Below are 18,617 nucleotides of genomic sequence, written 5' to 3'. Positions count from 1 at the left end.
TCATATAATAACAAAAAAGTTCGACGCAAGAAAGCAATTTAATACACATATTCCATATGTTTCGTTAATTACATTAATTAACTGTTTAATAGCTCACAAGCATGACTGTTTGCGTTCGCCACGTAAGCTCGGACGAATATCTACTTGCATGCGTGCTCGTGCGTGATAAACGTGGCCACGTGCGAGGCAATATTCCACGGCAAGCAGTAATTGGATCTAGCCTAGTATCGACCGGTGAAGCATGCGAAAATAGATGCTGACCGACGACGACGGCGACGGCGACGGCGATGGCGACAGCGACGGCGACGGCGATGCATCGCTAATCGTGAATATATTTGACAACGAGGAAGAAACCGAAAGCGACATCGCGACATACAGCTTCATATTAATCACTCGGATATTGATCAATTTTCCTATCTCCGTAATCAGAGAAAAAATATTATATTAAATTAGTACACGTCGCGAAAAGTATGACATAAATGATGTACTATTAACTAGTCGGATAGCAATTATTATGTTCCTATCTTTATCTTTATATAATTAAAGTGTAAATGCTTGTTAAATTTATATATTATATGCATGTTGCGAGGCATGTCTATTTAAAAAGATGTACTAAAAGTTATTATTATTTATTATTGTTGGAATTTGTATTATTATTGAGCTTACGATAGCGTGAAATATTTGACTTGTCAATAATATTAGTCATCAACTTTTAAGTTCGGACTAAGTTTGCAATTGAATTTAATAATTTAGCTCTCATATACTCGGATCTCTAATCACAAACGTACCGTTATGTAACGAAGACTCTTATATAAACGAAGAAATATATATGTTTCAGTGAAGTTACTTTCTCATAATATCACGTTTCAGAGACACTGAATTTTCCCAGCAATTCTATGATAAATTTGACATTAAAGTTTTCTCGGATAAGAATATTTTGGGAAGACTCTCTTTGCTGCAAGTTTTAAATGTGACACAAAATATTTTACCGATTAAATCTCAAACCAGATTTACGCTGGCAAAAAATTTTGGCAAAAAGTTAAAATTTATTGGATAACACGAGATTTTGTTATTTTCAACATTTTACCGTTATTAAAAACCATTTATCTTTTTCTGATAAAAGGCAAAGATAAATGATAAGCGTTTTTGGTAACGCAAAATAAAAAAAAGACAGAAACCGAATCAAATGGATATGATTATTAATCACCGGATGATATGCTGTATTGTTGTATCGGCCAGCGCCGAATGCAATTTTATTTCTGTGATCAACGTCAGCGAAATTTGTTGGTTTACATTCACGCGCCGCCGTCTTAATTGATATCGCAGACGCAACACACAACTGTCGAACGCGGAAAGTTGGAGCTGAACCAAGTTGTTTCTCTTCGACCAACTCGATGCGAATGAAGACGGTAGTCTATGATTTCTGTAGGTAATCGGAAGCATGTCATTTCACAATCGCCTCTACGATCCGCGTGTTCATTGTGAACAAGCAAATAAAGCGCACCTTAAGTGCAATGCGGATATAGCGGCATGATTGAACTTCGACTAGAAATCGTGTGAAAGTGAAAACTCAGGTCGATCTTGCGTTGCATCGCGCTGTAAAGACGAAAGACGGTATGGATAGAGGAAGAAGGGGAAGGAGGGGAAAGAACAAGTAGACAATAAATGCAAATACTAGAATTATCATGAGAAAGAAAGAGAAATTGCGTTATTACAGTGCGCGATGAAAATAGATGGATATGTTGGAACCTTGCAAATCTCATTATTTTCACCTCTATATTTTCAGCGCATGTTTTGTGTTATGCATAAATCTCGCTTGATATTGACACATAGGTATAATTACACCAGTGCATGTGAGAAAACTTTGTAAAATCAGAACGAAAGCCAGGTCATTTAATATTAAACAACAGCTGGAGTACCCCAACAAAAATTCTCTTTGCGTAGCAACAAAAATCCCAGATTTATGCGGGACTTGCAAAAGTAATTTATAAAATGCAGTTCTGTCACGCAAAACCTCGCGTGTTGGAAACTGTAGAGAAATAAAAGCAACAGTAGAGAAATGAGTAATATTAAATATACAATTATAATCTATCGGAAGACACAATTGCGAAATTACAAAACAAATGTATCATATTATAAATATTCTTCTATTAGCTACAATCATCAGACGTCGCGCACAGATCTATTTACAATAATATTAATAGAATATGTACAGCGATTTATTTCAACAATAAATGAATTATATACAATGTGATAACTCGCGGTAAATACTGAACCAAGCGACCAAAATTCGACAAGATAAATTTTTCGATTTATTCTCCGACACAAAGAATCGGTCACAGGTGCAAATGTATCGCGCCTTACGTCATTGAGAACATGGCGCATTATCCTAAGCGCCTAAGAGATACATATGTAACAGTCTTGTTGCCTGCCCAGCTGAAAAAAGATGATGGACACCGAGATACATCGCGGGACAAGCGTGATGCGGTCCGTAATTGCACACGGTGCTGGTGCCTTATCACGATGTCAGGCCAGGAGCGACCGTAACGTGTGGCGGGTGCGATAACGTAGCTGCATGATTAATGCCAGCCTGAATTAGAATCGAGAAATATGCGTGCGAGTTCCGCTTCGACATTGGGAAGACGCGCAAAGACGCGCGCGGATAATCGCGATGAGCTTTGACGAGCAGGTGATTTATGATCGTGAGTAAGAGACGTGTGCAAGCACATGCACGGCAACACGACGAGAAATAGATACCGTTTCTCGAGATATGAAGAGACAAGCTGCAAGTGAATGCGATGACGTGCGTGCTCGTACGCGCGTTCGTAACGGTGATCAGCGTCAGGAATACACCGGATGATCGGGAGATCATGCGTTCTTATGAATCATGCATGGTAGAAGGCAAGGAAAGAAGAAAGTTGATCTTTTCAATATTCGAAATCCGGGATGCCGATGATGCGTGCGAGGTAATAGTACCTGTGAATTAATTCCCGGTGAACATTGCTTTAAGAGAATTTTCTGCTATAACAGAAGTGTGTGTTGATCGAATCAATCATATCGCTTCTGCGGCATGATATAAATTAAATTGTTAAATATACTAAGTTCGGTAATCGAGTTATGTTTATGCCTGCAGCAAACATAAAATAAATGGAACATGCTTATTGAATTACGTCTATTCATAGAGCGAATAATCTCGTCATTCTCAGCAAATAATGAAAAAGCCATGACAAATCCGCTTAGCGATTTTATAAATGCGATGCTTAAAGACAGATGCATCCGCATCTAATCGTTTTTAAATGATTAATAATAAATCTATTTTTATGCGAATGTGTTTTGCTTAGCGTCGTGCAACGAGTTTATTTTGCTGCGCACGTTGGAGAACGAGACGAGAGCGTAATGAATTTATGAATGAAAAGATATTTTTAGTTCGCCAGCCACCGCTGTAGCGATTTTCTGCGGGGATAATCCATAAAGCCGTAGATACACTTGAGAGGCTCTCTCAACTACTTTTTTTTATTATCGCGATATCAAGTGAATGTATAATAAATGAAATATAAAACAGAATAATCTCTACCGAAATTATATTTTGTGGCAATATATCCACTCAAGTTTTTTTTTGTGACACACACACACATTAAAATTCTACAAAAATTAGAAGAAAACAGCAGGTCTTTATATCAAAAGGTAACAGTACTAAAAGAATTTTCCATAAGTTATTAAAAATTAGAAACTTTTGAGATATTAAATTTTAATGAGAAATACAATTAAACTTAACAAAGTAAAAATTAGAGTATGTATATATATAAATAATTAATAATATACAAAGCATTCTTCACTATCAGTAAAGTAAATTTTATAGTAGCATCACATTTGATCTTGTTATATAAATCTAATATTCATCGTAATACTACAAACAACTAATTTATTAAATCTTATAAAAATGATTTATAAGATTTCCTCATCTTTTCATTATTTTTTTAACAATTTAGCGTTATCTCATTTTTTTATTTGAAGTACTTCTGCTAAATTATGACCCATATTTTTTCACCGTATCCTGTATGTGACCTTCACTGTAATGAAGATGAAGCAACATTAAATAAGCTGCGCGGCGAGGAAATGCCATCGGCCGGTTGATTGAAAATACGTTTCTCGGAATTACGGCAATCATGTCGCACGATCTCACAGCGGCGTGATAAATGTTTCGTTACGAGAGAATCCGCGGATGAATATTGCAGTATATCGATCATACGATGCTGCGCGCACCTGTCGCGCGCGCGCGCGAGCACTAGACTGCTGCATTTTGCCGCGACGATGGAATGATTCATCCGCGACGATGTAGGCGTCGATGCCATTATCCTTATCGCGTTTTAGAAAGATTATTCCCGTTCAATGGCTGAGCAAATAACGACGCGATGTCGCTCGTCGCGAGTACGTTAGCCCGGGGCGCAAGATGTATATTTAAAGCATTAAGCGCGACTTCAACTGTTCCGGCTTCACCGAACAATCGAATCGATCGAATCTAAATTTGCATCCGAGTGAACGGCATTTTGCATCATTTATTATTATCCCAACCTAATTTACGAAGATTTCGTAAAAATGATCCCTGCAAATTGTTCAAAAATCGTGTGATAAGAAAAATCGAGTTGAAATCGCTGCAAGATCTTTCCCAAGGAATAAAAATGTAGGCCAATAATAGATTTCATTAATCTCTCTTAAATTCTCGCGAACGAGAAATGAATCCAATCTTTAGTAGACCGTTAAGATTACTATAAGCTGCTTTAACAATCGTCAAGCATTAATGGATGTTGATGAAACGGCCGTTATCTACATGATGAATCCCACCATAAGTCTTGCAAAATGAATTCATATGATCTGTGAAACATCAAGAGATATCATTTATATAGAAGCTTGTTAAGCGTGAAACAATGAAAGACGATTCTATCGCGAATATTCATAATTAGAAATAATTGATATCGACAATACTGCTATTTTAATAATATTCTTCTCAATCTCTCTTCTCTCTTAAAACTGTTAACTGTTAGATTTTTTAATCTTTCAATCTTTTAATTACAGTTCACACACAGAGTAATTATCTCCAATACATCCTCCACGTTCGAAGTCAAAGAGTTAAGAGACCAAAGTTAGTTTGTTTTGCTGCGCGACACGCGAACGGAATGCTCGTAAGGAACAGCAAAAGTGCAGGATAGAGACATGCTCCCTCGAGAACTAATTACGAGAGGCTACAGCGAGAGTAAGACAAATCTCTGGCGCGGGATCGTCGCCGTCGCCGGAAGTGGAGAATAATGCGATCTGTCTGAATGAGAGCCGAGCCGCTCCGTCGTTCGTTCGGCAGTTCTTCAATATCGTTCGTCTTGTAAAACGGGAACAAGCAGCGGAACCGATACTCTCGCGTCGTTACGTGCATGTAACCGTACGACGTATACCCACTCGCGTTTCTGATCCATTATTCTCTTTCCTACAGCTCGGCGTTCTTCCTCGGAGCCTTCAATCTCGTTCGGTCTGAAAATAACGGCGGCTAAACGGCGGAGCCATCGCATTTTCCCAGTAGTAAAGATAGTAACGCAACACTCCACGGATATCATTTACGCGGCCAGGGTGAGGGGCAATAAAACGTTGACGGTACGTAAACCAACACGATGATAAAGGGAAACAATGTAAAGGATGTTACGCGTACCGCAGGCACCGCGATACGTCTCTCGCGACGAGCATCTGGGTTAATTAATGTCCATTGTTGAAATATCTCCGCGCTAAAGCAAAGCGCGCGGCCGCGCACTTAATCGCGTTCGCGTATCCGTTACGTTTCGTTACGCAACGGGTGTGTTACACGCTGCGCGCGATTATCGTTATTATCACGTTTATTATCGACAACGTCGCAAGTGGATATCCCGCGATTACGATTAATAGACCGGCCGTTTCGCCGCTAATGAGGCAGACGCTCTCGTCGCGCGCGTCCGATCCGATCCCGCCGAGACACCAGAGAGTGAGAGCGCGCCGATTAAACTTTCCGCCTCTTCATGCCGATAATCGAACACGCACTGTTTATGCGGACGGCACGCACGTTTTGCTTTTGCCAGTGCGCGGCCTCCGACCGGCCCCTCAGTTTTCACTTTTCCCTCGACTTAACCGATAGCAGACGGCCATTGTAATGGACGTTTATCGTCAAAAGCGATTTCCATTAACTGCAGCTCGCAGCGGCGACCGACCGGAGCGGCCGACCTGCTGGGAAAAGTGAACGTCTATTGAAAACTTTCGTTCGCTCGCTCACCCGTTTGCTCTCGTACGTTTTTGTGCAAACCGTCCCCGATCGTACCAATAAAGGCGTCAGGTATGTCCTTTGATGCAACTCTCTTTCTCTCTGCCTATCTCTCCCTCTTTCTCTCTTTTCCTCTTTGGCATTGCAAAACAGTTGATAAAACGAAAGCCAGTGGACGTAAATAATACAGGCACCTTAAATACAGTCGTATTTTCTTTAGAAGAGAAGTCCTCTTCTAAAGAAAGGAGGAATTTAAAGGAGATTTAAAGAAAATATTGGCATAAAGATTGCTATATGGCTTGAGGAGAAATATTTAATAAGAACGCGCTTTGAAGCAAAATATTCTCGAAATTTTATTTTGCAAGGGATTCTGAATTTAGATATTCGTTGCTCCACTTTTCTTTATAAAATCAGATTATTCGATTTTCTTGTTTTTGTCACATGTATTTTGAATATCTTGTGACAATAATAACAGCACATGATTTTTATAAAATTGGATTTTTATAATAATGGATGATTTTTATGATCTTAACATTTGCAATCAACATCATAATGACCATTTAATAATAAAATGACGTAACCACAGCTCTTTCATCATAAAAGATATATATTTTTTTACTAATAAATTATTAAGAATGCTTTTTTAATCTTATAATTTCAATATTCGTACACATGAAAAACAATTGCAGATTTATAAACATTCGTCAACCTATAAATTGCGATTCGAGTTAGGGAATATTTAACATTTCGCAATGAATCTCATTGCACGAAATACCTGACGAAATATCTAAAAAATGTGCTCGCAAGTTTTATTGCGGATTCATCTCGGAGAAATATTCGCATCGCGAGTGCCAGATTCAGTACGGATGTGACGTGAAACGGAATAAGAGTCGCCTTACGCTTATGGCGTATATGCCTGTCGGATTACTTTTCTCCAGTAAGAAAGTCGAAGGTCACGATCGATCTTCGAGTCCTGTCGGATCGACTCGCGGAATAGGTCTTGGCATTCGCTCTTGTTTGACTTTCTCACGGATCGCAGAATCCGCGTTCAAGGTATCGTCCAGACAGGATGGATGCAGAGAACGCGAAACGAAAGATGAGGTAAAGCCGAATTTACACGATTCACTTTTGACGATGATCTTGAGTAGAACGTTCAAAGTGAACGAAAGGTGAACGAATGCTTCCGCAAAAATAATCATCCGCGTTGAGATAATAAAAGAATTCAAAATATACTTTATTTTCGTTCGCACTTTCGATAAACGTTCGGCGCGGATCTAAAATAGAACGTGTAAACGATGTTTCATTTTGAAGAATTTGCATGGATACAGATATTAAATGTGGAAGGATAATACGAGATCATTTATAATTAGATTATGTTGTACTTGTATTTTGCAATTTAGAACTAAAGCTAAATTTAAACTTTTCTACGCCATAAATATATAAAAGTGCTTTGTTTAATTAATTTCAATTTACTAATTAGAAACTGCCGCTTCTCCAAATACATATATTCCAAGTTATTGGCTCTCGCTCCAAGCAGAGTTTTCACAAAACGCTGTAGTCGGAAAGATAACAGCGTACCGTTTGCAAATCCACTAGATTAGGTGGTAGGAAAGTTTTACTGTTTTCTCGGTCTTCACTGTTTGCGTGTCTGATGACTTGATTACTCTCATATCACAGACGTGCTTGATAGATGCTGTGTCAGTCGGACGACCGTCTACGTAGCATTTTCAGTTCGGTCAGCGAGGCGCATCGATTTCCATGTTAGTCGATGCCAATGAATAATTCCTCGTGTTTAATTTCTGCAGCGGGTCAACGACCCGGACGCATCCAGCATTCGCGAATCAAGTTTCAAGTTAAATTACGGCGGGGACCGTATCGCGCACGAAACGCGTATAATAACGTGTCCGTTGGTTCCGCGACATATCTAAGGCGTCGGAGGTGGGAAACACGAAATAATTGAAAAAGTTTCTTGAACGCTATTTTAATCGATACGCGGTAAGTGGAGGCCATTCTATTCGATGAATGGTTGCTACGAATGGTCCTTTGCGGAAACTAGGACTATGATGGAGTTTCTAATATCGGGAGCTTTTGGCTGGTCTCCAGAAAGCTGCGGGAAAACGGGATGTGTGTTGGCATTTCGACGTCAATAAGACGATTCACGGCTCGATACTTTTTAACTGAACACGCCATTTGTAATCGTCAGGTTTTACGTTATATTAATTTGATCAAGAAAAATGTTCGTCTATAATAATTCTGTCAGCAATTATTACATCATCAATGACATAATTTACGGTTCGATAAAATGCAGTGACAAGCGGGGCGACTATCGCCGAGGGAATGTTAATTACAAATCGGAATTCTTGCCGAATGTTTGAACGCGGCGCATACGCGTGCTTTAAATACCGTACACGTATTACTACTTCACTACATTGCCTTTAAACTTTATGCATTTTTTTCGCATTCTTGTGCTTGGTATTGCGAAACGGTTGGAGTTTTTCGCGAATGAAAACGCGAGTGAATTACGGATAGAAATGTGTTTTTTTTTGTATAAAGCGGAAATTGCATGGAATAGTACATCATCGCAATTTGTACTTCTCACTTTTTAATCCAATTTGTATTCGATTTCATTAATATTGTTATTTTTCCTACATAATATGTATAATAAATTCTATCAAATGGATATGTCAGAAAAATAAACGTGACACACAAGGAAGAGAGAAAGAGAGAGGTAAAAAAACTACATAATACTTAGCAAACAAGTGGAAACTATTAGCAAATAGATCAAACCGAACTTTATCTATTCGGTAACTTTTTCTCATGGCTTATATATCAAAGCAATTTGTACGTGAGGCCAGTATATTTTTAGACGAAATCGTTTCGACGAACGGCTGTATCGAAGTCAGAGATGCTCGACTATAACGACCAGTCGTTCGTGCTTTCACGTCATTGCGTGTAAATCAACGAAAAACCTGTTTACTGCACGCTTTTACCTGTTTCTGAGGCGCCAGTCTAAGAAGTAGCATTCCGCGATTCACATGCCATTGTCTCTTACCGGAGTGTGAAGCTTAACGAAAGAAAGTCGACTGAAATGAACATTACAAACGTGCAAATTTTTATTTACTAATATTATTTAACGTAAACGTTGTGATATAGTGGAATATTGCAGAATATTGCAATAAATCCTATTCTGTCGCGATTATATTATTTTCTTTTCAACCTATAATCACGAAATTCCTCCGTAGACAACTTACAGCGTGGAATGATCGTTACATTTGGTCGGAAAATTTACGAGCCTCGAGGGGGGTATGGTTCCACTTCTATGTACGACGTCTATACTGGTCAATTTGTAGCTTTCGGGCTACGTGCCTTAAAACGGAATTTCCATTAACTGGAAAATTATTCCCATCGGGATGCATTGAACGCTCCGTCAGTCCTTCCAAGAATATTTGAGAAGGTGCAGGTCCCCAATGGAGTTACATCAACTCTGAAAGAGTTCTCCTGTCGTTACTATTTCTGTTTCTTGCGTTTAAGGTAAGAAGAACTTTTACGATTCTTTGGTCAGTTTTAAAACTGAAACATAATAGCGCGAAAATAGCTAAAGGGATCAGCAATATTTTTAGGAGATATTTTATAGTTTTGTCGATTGAGTTGCCATTGCTGGGCATCTAGTATCATGACGCTGCATCCCATATCGTCCTTGTCATACGTTCGCATTCTTCGCATCCCTTTCATACACGGTGATGCTATTGTAGATAGCAACGAAGAAGCCCGTGCTGGCGGGAGAGAAGCTCTTGTTCTAGACGTTCGCATAGACACGCGCACACCGAAAAAGCCGATCTGCTCTCGGCGAAAATGGAAGTGACGCTCACGCCACGTTGCTCGGGCGAGTAGCTCGGCAGCAGCGTTATCGATATCCCTGTCTTTTGTGCTGTCACGACGATGTCCTTCCCGATAGCGATATCGTTCGCGCAGCGCTTCCGGCAACAAGACAGGCATATTTTGTATGTGGGTCAAACGTAACCTGCGTGCGTGGAGAAAAGCACCGGAGACTTCGAAACGAGGGATGAGATTGTCACTATCCTCCCTCTTCCGGGATCAGAATTGTTATTTAGGTCGAGATGGGATATACTTATGTAGTATATAAAGGTACATAAAGGAAGAATGCCTACAAGATGTCTCAGAAAAGTATTGAACGGTATATAAGAGCTACATTATCATAGAAAATTACGATGTCTCAAGAAAATGGAAAATTTTTACTTCTTGCCAATTCGTTCGTTTTAGTCGATGTCGAATGTGGAATAAGAGGGAGAAAAATATCGAGTTGTCCACATCATGTGAAATGATCAAAGAGATATTAAACGATGTCCGTACTCATGACATCGACATTTAAAATCAACCGCGGCATTCGCGAGCAGGAACCAGAAGATCTCTCGCATAAACCGCGTCGACGAGGCTGTCCGTTCTATTCCTAACGTCATAACGCTGTACTCTCATGTGATGGCCGATATTACGAATTCCATGAGTACTGTGATGCTCGATGAAAGAAAGGCGATCACAATGGCCGTCATGAGTTTCTGTGCCACGGATACTCGAACTCTGAGTCACTCGACTACTCACTCGCTTGCTCCACCGCTCGCATTATGATCTTTCACCTAACAACTCATTGGTTCCCAAACACTCTAATGCCATGATAGAATATAAATTAAAATATAAAAAATTTCATAGCGCTCAAATATACCTATATATAAAAGATATCTATCCGAATAATTTGCAAAAAAGCAAAATGATCCATTTTTGAAAAATTCGATTGTACTTAATAAACTTTTGTAGTTCTCGTAAAAATAATGTTTTTACCAAAAACGTACAATTTCTGAGTACTTTCAAACTAAAATTCACGTTTAAAAAAGATGGAGGCCATACGTTAAATAATTTCCCATAAACTTCTCATAGTTTTGGAACACCCTTTTTTGGAATCCCTTTTTTGAGAAAATATGGATTTACATTTTAAGAATATGCTCCAACTAAAATTGGGAAAGCGTAAAAAGGAGGACTTTATGAAGATCAAAAGAAGCATAAGTTTGGGAACCTCTGTTCCCTCTAACGGCTCTAAAGTCTCGAAGCAGCGATTCTCGCTGGCTGGCACGGAGGAAAGGAACGAGGAACGACATCGGTTTCGATCGAGGATAATGCCCGCTTCGCAGTCATCGAGTGCGTGACCCGCGTTTCGCAACGGCTGACGCCGCGATCCATCACCAGAATATGCATAGAGACTAATAAAGCTTAAGCATCAATCTGCAATCGTCATGTGAAATAATCTCTGCAGCCAATTCATTAAAGTGCCGCTTAAAACAGAAAAAAACGTGGTTGTCCAAGTTATTCGTATCCAGCAAAATAGTATGAAACAATTGATACAAAAGATTTAATTGAAGGAAATTTATATTATCTGTAAAATGCGTTTAATCACGAGCTAAATTATGAAAACCTGTTCCAGCAGAAAAGAACAGCACGCGGTTTTGCATGTAACATTTTCCACGGCGGCGATAATCGCAAGGAATGCGTGACGTGCGATCAGAAATCGCTCTCTATTGGGAAAGCGTATACCGCGAATAAGCGAAACCAATGTCACACAAGAGAGAAATCAGATCATCCACATGTGTGGTGATGGTCGCGAGTACATGCGCATTTTGCAAATCGACGAAAGCGTGCGAGATCTTGGCGCACGGCCGAGATAAACAGGTTATTTACCGAAGGAATCGCGGAAATCCATATTTTGGCAAAATTGAGTTGTGAAAGAGTTTAAGAAAGTTTTCTTTACATTTTCAATAACTGGTTTAAGGCCATCATTTCTCGGTTTGCAATAGGCAACGGAACGCGGGTTATATCATATGCAGTCTCACACAGCAAAGGGAAAAGTTTGACGTTTCTCTCATAAAAGTTTAGTCTTCCAAACTTACAATTCTCTTATATTCCTAATTAAATTTCTGATAAAATAAAGAAAACATACAACTTTTCCTGCTTTAGGAGCAGATTTAAAGGACTAGGTTTTTAGAATAATTACTTTAAGTATTCATCTATTACATTTTCTGGTGGGCAATAAATTACCTCCTAATATCAATGCTAATATTGAATTACTACCAATTATTATTATTATTATGCATCCTCCGTATTACGCGAAAGAGCGCATACTTTACTGATTTATCGTTGTATTTCCTTCACTGGAATGTGTAATTTACGCAACAGAGAAATATTCATGGATTCCGCGGTATTTATGGATCCAGATCTATCTCTTCAGAGATCTATGGCATTATATATACTTATGGATATGCATAGGATCACATAACGAATGTGACGGCGAGGATATAGATGTACTCAACTCATTTGAAACCTTAATGTATAGCATTAGCATCAGTTCTTTTATCATCTTCAACCATAGTATAACACGGTTATATATCATTTGAACCGTTGCATTACTATACATATAGAACCATACTAAGTCATATAATTCACGCCGGTTGCATGAACTTTTGCACGGCGATTACATGCGTTGGCACAAATGAGCTTCATGAAATAAACCATACTTTTTCATAATAAGTATAAGAATAAACGTGATAGCACCTTGTGCATTACCATACAATTTATGCTAAAGAGTTTTAATGAGAAGTAAGGCCAATTAAGATCTCTAATGAGAATGAGCCAAAAGAAATCGAAGGTCTCACGATAATGATTACTAACGGTAATTACTTGCATTGTTGCAACTATGTGATGATAAGTTAATAATGTAATGAGTTGGCAATTTATATGATAAAATGTAAATGAAATTTAACGAGTAATTTAAAGCTCAAGGATATCAAAAATTGTTATATGAAGTATATCACGATTAAATTTTAGGAGAATAGAAATAAAAAATAATGTTTTATTAAAAAAGCAGTACTAAAATTAATTCACTTTACGTAACGGAAATTAATACGGAAAAATATTTCCGAAATTATTTGTTATATTCAGTGATATAATCCATCATTATAAACGAACAGTTGATTATAAATTAATTGAAAGGAATTTAAATTAATACGTTCCATAAAATAGAAAAGGTTGCTTCAGCATCAGAATATCTTTCGCATCGTAAAACATTAAGTATTTTAATGCATCAATATCAATATCTATAAAATTAATATGCAGTAAACCAAACTGGAGCTTCAGGAAATAGATATCAGTCCGGAATATCGGATCCTAATATCGATAAGCGAATATCCACGACGAAACGTGCTTGTTTCGGTATTTCGGGGCAAATTTGGAATGGTATCTCGCTGATTCCATCCTAACCAACAACATTACATCGAGCAATATTTATGTCCGAGAGAAGAACAAGTAAACTTTGCATACCTGCGTTATCGTCGGTAGAGTGATCTCACGACAAGGCGCATCATCCAACGCGAATCAACGGTCAGCTGCGGCTGCTCGTCGGCTAAGGTATCCAATTTTAGCGCTCGCTCGGCACAGTCAGTGTCAGATGGCACACTCGCGTCGGAATAACTCGCGATTGCACACCTCCGACTGCCTTCGAGATGCACGCGCACGAAGATGCTGTTGCTCTCCACTCTCTCTCTCTCTCTCTCTCTCGCTCTCTCGCTCTCTTATTGCTCCACACGCGCATACATTCGTCACAACGTTCGCATCTCCTTCCTTCCGCTCGATAGCGAAAATTAATTCGGTAATGAGAGTTTACGCGATGCTATTTAGCGGCAACATTTCTACGCGAGGTTCGACACGCGTGCTCCGAAGCGGAGAACGCTGAAACGTCCTCGCGCGCGCGTAGGAATACACACCCGAGATGAATCGCGCCAGCGCCGAGCGGCGACTACTCCGATTTCCTCTCGACGTTCTCGGCAAAGGGGGAGGCCGCACTTCACGAGGGGTGACGGAGAAGCCCGAAACTGCGACCGACCGACCGTCCCGTCACCTGATCGGCCGCGCGCGCGCGCGCGTCGCTGCGTCTTCCTCGCTCTGCTACCCCCGCCGCGCGAGCGGGCGGTCGCATTCTTCCCCGGAGCCTTCCGTGCGCGATCACCGATCACGTGTCGTTCGTGGCCACCATCCTCCCAACCGTGGTACTTCAGCGTGACGTCGCGAACTCTAACGCCTCCGCGAACGCGATCGATCTCTTATCGCCGTACGACGGTGATCGCGAGATCTCAAAGACGGTCGAGCGAGCGAGTCGACAACGACGACAACGACACGATGGGGTGCACGGTCCTCGGCCGTCTGAGCGTCGCGACGATGCGGGACCCGGGGGTCCCTCACGAGCGACCCTCTCGCGGCCCCTTCCGCCGGCGCCGACGCGCACCGCCAATCGCACCGCGCCCTCGCTCTCCCACTTTCGCCGGTCACGCTCCAATAGCGACGCGCGGACCGACGGACACATGGACCGATGGCGCGAGCGCCGATAACGCATCCAGGCGTCGAGCCTGCTTGCTTTCTTCCGTCAAGGCGAGCCCCTCGCCCGTGCTCGCCAGTCTCTTTCGTTCTCTTTATGACTGGCCGAACCCGAGATTTGAAAGTAAGCGCGCGCGCGCGCGAATCCGGCATACGGCGCACCGGCCCGGGGAGTGATTTATCGCGGAGAGCCGAATGCGCGCGGGTATCACGCCGGCGTGAATGCGCCGTTAACGAGCCGAGTGCGAAGGGGGTCAAACGTGAAGGGCTCCCGTCCGTCGCGCTTTCTAAAAATTAGCGAGTCCGACGGCGAGCGGGGAGTGCCGGAGGAGCCTATCGATCAGTCGTTTTCAAATCGATGCGAAGCGCGAGGCGTGAGAAGATCCATATTCCGAATTGTAGATAGATAGGTAATTCTGTTCTATCTTAGAGGAACAGATATATCTTGATCTTTATGCAATTATATACATACTCTTGCACGTAATTAAACAACAAGCGCGTCGTACGCTCCCATAAGTCTCAAGAGAGAAGCTCCGGACGTTGTCCGGTTTACTCTAAAATTAGATTTACTTCCCGTGAGACCGCAACTCTTAAATTAATTATGCACTTGATTATTTCTGCAAACACGAAAATGTAACTGTAGCAGAGATCGCGATGAATATCGGATGCACACTGCCGCTGTTCATCAGTTTCATTCGCAAATGGAACGATAGCGCAGCTGCCACGAAAGGCACGGTTTCATTTTTCTTTGCTTATCCATGTGGTCGTGAAAAGTTTGCGGTGTTCCTTCTTATCTCGCCGTTTTTCTATGACCATGTGGTCAGTGATACGCCAAGCATGGCTCATTTCGAGGAAATGGTGGTACCCGGTAGAAAAGTGATAAGTCGTTTATCATAAAGCAAATTCGTCGGCATCCGTCACCAGTGCACGACAAATAGATAAAAATTGCTCACGCAAATCCGCTTGATAATATCTCGTTCCAACATATGGTCGAAGTAACACATCATGCATTCGCGTTTCACACAATTTTAGTACTGCGAGTCGCGTATTCCCAGAAACGCGAAAACTGGAAAAGCGGAACGGAGAGATTTTAATCATTAATTCGGATTCAGAGTAAACAAATCAGCTCTCCTCTTTCAGAGAAATAGAGGATTCCTTTTTGACAAAACGAAGAAAATATATCAATAAAAGATTCCATTCCTGTAGTCGAGGAAAATTCGAGGATCGGCAACTTCCATCATCGCAGCTTCCAAGAATCTTCAATTCAGTCCGTCAAGCTAACGTGTATCCTTGAAACTAGGATATAATTGTCGCGATCATTTATGCTGGCGTCACAATTGCTCCGATCGACTCCGATGCATTACCGCTAATGATCACCGCCTTTCTCGGGTCACCGTGTACATACCGTGTACGCTCGCGAGCGCGGGTTGGCCCGTGCGTGCACTATATACGCGTACACGTGAGAATATTGATTCCACCGCGTCAGCTGCTTGCTTGCTCGCTCGCTTCTCTGCCCACCGCCTGCTTGTGCTTGCGCTCGGCCGTGGCTTGGTTACCCTACCGCATTCTAACCCACATTCACGTGCTCCGCCACGCGGCCGCGCGCAAGTTACTGACTAGGATACCTCCGTGCCGACGATTCCGAGTGCTTCGTACTTTCCGACGTATCGGATTTGCCGGAGGAAGCTGGAGGAAACCGGAGGAAGCGGATACCACGACACTCCAGCCGCAGCTGCAACTCTTAGCTAGCCGCAACCTCAACTTAAATCCTTCCTCTACAGGCACGAGTCGTCTATTTATTAACTTTTTTACTCATCAGGACAAATCATAAGGCTGTTGCAGAAAAGTTCGTTTCCCGCGACCAAGTCAAATATTTTTCTTTCGGATGAAACACTGTTGGCGAGGAGAAATCGTGGTAACGCAACGACGGAACAGTTCGCTAGAAAGAAAGAGATAAAATAGTAACTTTTTATACTTTATACTTTTACTCAATTTTTGAGGGGGTTCTTAAAAACTTGAAAATAGCTGTCATTGCATAGGATCGGAAATTCCGACACTATGTGACGTAATAGCGGATGGTAATAATGGAACGAGCAGTATAATTGCGGAAGTATATAAGAGATCGCTTCCGATGTGGGACCCGATGGACATCATTTAATGTTTCTTTAACGGGAATCCCGCGGGCGGGATCGCGGTGTTATTCTTTATTTAGGTAGCATGCGTCATTCGGTCTTAATACAAGACGCCATTCCAATAACGCACACGAGTAAATGCATCCGATAACGTTTATCGTCACGTGAGCGGAGCAACATTAATCCGATTAATCCGTTTAAGCCGCGTCCAAGCCCGATACGCGCAACCCTTGATCGCAAAGACTCTGCTGAACGAGCACGAAAGAATTCGCTCAATTTCCATCCCCGCATCTGCGGGTGCAGATGGAGTGGGATCAATGTATTCCACCTGATCATGATTATTAATCACTCCGATTGATTAAATTGTTGGGCCCTGAATGCAGATTGAACAATTTGCCTCTTCGTCCGCCCTTTCCCTTGTCCTTCTCTCAGAGTTCGTCGATACATTTAAATTAAAATGCAAAGTCATGCGAGGGAAACAGGAGACAACATTCCGATGAAGATGGCACAGAAATAGTACGATATTTATTTATTGAGACAAAACATGTGAAAAAATATTCACAGGAGAGAAGAAGAAGTAGATTACTGCGCACAAATATTTTAAGATGGCAATAAGAATAAAGTCGGTGTTGAGCTCGGAATAAAAATTCATAAATTATAATAAGGAGAAGACTGGAGAATTTGCATTTTTATTTGCGACTATGGACTGGACTACGCATTGCTTATCTTACGATTCGCGGCAACCGGTCGTAATAGCGGCACCACCGAGTTGAAATAATTAGCGAAATACTTTTAATGGCGATCGTTAACCCATTAAAAAGGCCGGTTTCACCAGTTCATTAATTTTAATCGTGACTTAATGAAGTCCTCCTCTCTCTCGAGTTCCAGCCTTAGAAAGAGACAAACGCAATCGACTGGGTTCTAATGTTAGAACGTAGTATTAGCCGTACTTCATAAAACCAGCCATCAACTGTTTAAACACTTACACGCTGAACTGTCAGTGTCCTAATTTTTTCTGAAACAGTAAATTTAGCTTTTCAAAAGTGTTTGCTCTTTCTAACTGGAATAGCCAGATCATAATAGTTTCTTGTTCACGAGAGAATAGCTCCACTGCGGGTAAACAAAATCTACATTTCATCTTATGGAATGCACCATTACTATTATTGTTTGATCCATTTTAAGACCATCAATCTTTAGCAAACATTTGATTAACCTGTCTTTGAGATTCCATCATTAAATACCTTCTCAAGCAAACGTCAATTTCAGATTCTGTTCATGTAAAAAAAATAAATAAGAATTCGTTAGCTATTTATATTTATTAATTCCTCTATCTTTCTTCGCGTTTATAAATTCAGAATTATAAACATCTCCATCATTTCGTTAAAAAAATCCATTCTGTATTGCTCCGGGAATTTGTACATGAAAAGACCAATGATAGGTCCAAAATATATATGCTCAGGAAAATAAAAAGTTAAGACACACACACTGCGAACGTTATTCCGGAAACACTGACGCAAAACCGTGAAACACGGCCCCGTTGTTCCTGGGCACGCTCGCCGATCTCGAGCGGACGCATTGACCCGCTCAAAAGTACCGTTCTCTAATTGAAGCGAACGTGGACCGTGAAAAGTAACAAATACAAGGTAGAGTCGAAATCGATAGTTTCAGGTTGAAAGGAACGAGAGAAAAAAAAGAAAAGAAAAAGCATCAGGGGCAAAAGTTACGTTTCAAGGTTTGATCTCGAGAGAACATGCAAAAAAATGAGCAACGTGTCGCAATTA

At 40.9% G+C, this 18,617-nt stretch overlaps 1 protein-coding gene across 6 annotated transcripts in view; it reads right to left on the bottom strand.

The window, feature by feature from the left end:
* LOC105286860 (serine/threonine-protein kinase tricorner) overlaps window positions 1-18,617 on the bottom strand; it is a 120,470-nt gene that overhangs the window by 25,964 nt on the left and 75,889 nt on the right. The window contains exon 1 of one of the 6 annotated variants that reach the window (XM_011352117.3): window positions 13,655-14,520. The exons of the other annotated variants lie outside the window; for them this stretch is intronic. The gene's annotated coding sequence lies outside the window, so the exon portion shown is untranslated. Of the gene's footprint in view, window positions 1-13,654; window positions 14,521-18,617 lie in introns of those variants that run through there. 6 annotated transcript variants of the gene reach the window in all.

Source organism: Ooceraea biroi, chromosome 1 (assembly GCF_003672135.1).
Source record: "Ooceraea biroi isolate clonal line C1 chromosome 1, Obir_v5.4, whole genome shotgun sequence".
NCBI classification, from domain to species: domain Eukaryota; kingdom Metazoa; phylum Arthropoda; class Insecta; order Hymenoptera; family Formicidae; genus Ooceraea; species Ooceraea biroi.
The sequence above is the reverse complement of the archived record's forward strand: the minus strand, read 5'-3'. Positions and strand labels throughout refer to the sequence as shown.